Raw genomic sequence first — 1,447 nt, 5'->3', positions numbered from 1 at the left:
ATACAATTTGAAAAACAGTAAAAACGAGCGAAAAAATTTTAAAAGTTTGAATTCGCGCGCTTTTACTCGCCGGGCGGCTTAGAAAAAACCTCGTCCCTAAGGGCTTTCAGCGTATTTTTCGATGCGTTTTTCTCGATGAAGAATTTTTTTAAAATTTTTCTTTATTTTTATGTCAATCTACATGCATTTCTGCACATTTTGATGCAATAAAAAATTTCACCGTACACCACCTTTAAGAAACTTAAAAATTCAACTTTATGCAAAACTATTATTAGGAAAAACTGAGATTACTATTTCATGGACCTAACTTCAGTCATCAATTCAAAAGCTCTACAATCTACTCCAGCTTAATCTTGCTATCAATTTTTTTAATCTCCAAATTTTTTTACGGTTTTAAACTGACTGTATTGAACGAAATAAGTTTCGTAAATTTGTTACTTTCCAGTGCCCCCAACAAAAAAATCAAGAATTTTGAGTCATGGACCATCACAGTTGAAAAAATTGAGATTTCTAAAAATAAAAGGCTGGCTCTAAAGTTTTCAATTCCCACCAGACCTAACACTTTTATATATATAATTTTTCGTTTATTCGAAGGATTTGAAGAAATAAGGAGTGATGGGAACCGGGGAAAGAAAATGATAAAAACGAAGGTAAGAAGGACTAACCCGCAAGAGTTAGTCCTAATCTAGGCCATAAATGTCCAAAGTGGGAAATAAGGAATTTTCAGTTTTGAGTTGAACATTTTCTAGATTATTCCCAAACTATGTTTTTTTTCCACATTTCAATCTTTATGAGAGCTTAATTTGGTTGTATATATATTCTGAACTCTCCAGATTGTAGAATTATCTAGATCAAGTAATTTCAAATTTTCAAAGGTTTGTTAAACTTTTTTTCTGTTTCTGATTTATGTTATAAATTTTTTATCTCAAGGTTTATTAATGGATACCAAATTTTACGAAGCTGCTCATATTTTCGACTTTCTCTCACATAAAACTGAAGCTCTATTTGAATTCTATTAAACTAGTCTAGAACGGAACTTTCAGAATTCAAAATGCTTTGAAAATCCGCTCAATATGTTATTTTTTTATTTTTTCATAGCGAGAAAAGTTCGCCGTGATAAAACCAAATTTCTGTTTCGAATGGACCATATATTCATGAAGTTAAGACAACTACTATCGGATACTTTTAAAGGTGAAGGGACATGAAAAAATAATGTTCTCGAAATTTCTTTTAAAGGTGGGGGGGGGGGGCAGGGGATTTTTCGTAGTTTTTTTGTAGCTAGAGTATGCATTCTACCGTCACGGTGTACAACGCTTAATGTCACTCTGCGTACAGCTGTCGTCCTCGCCTTCATGTATGCAATCGGGCGTGCGCTTTCTCTTTGCCCGCGTGGCTCAGTCGGTAGCGGCGCTGCACCCTCAATCATCGCCCTCACAAGTTCAACTCC

At 34.3% G+C, this 1,447-nt stretch overlaps 1 protein-coding gene across 1 annotated transcript in view; it reads right to left on the bottom strand.

Annotated features, from left to right (window-relative positions):
* Nucleotides 1-1,447, bottom strand: part of Cbr-flp-1 — a gene marked incomplete at both ends in the record, with an annotated part of 4,482 nt that overhangs the window by 2,023 nt on the left and 1,012 nt on the right. The gene's annotated exons all lie outside the window — the stretch shown is intronic.

Source organism: Caenorhabditis briggsae (assembly GCF_000004555.2).
Source record: "Caenorhabditis briggsae complete genome, chrIV, whole genome shotgun sequence".
Lineage (NCBI taxonomy): Eukaryota > Metazoa > Nematoda > Chromadorea > Rhabditida > Rhabditidae > Caenorhabditis > Caenorhabditis briggsae.
This window is presented reverse-complemented; position numbering and strand designations above follow the sequence as displayed.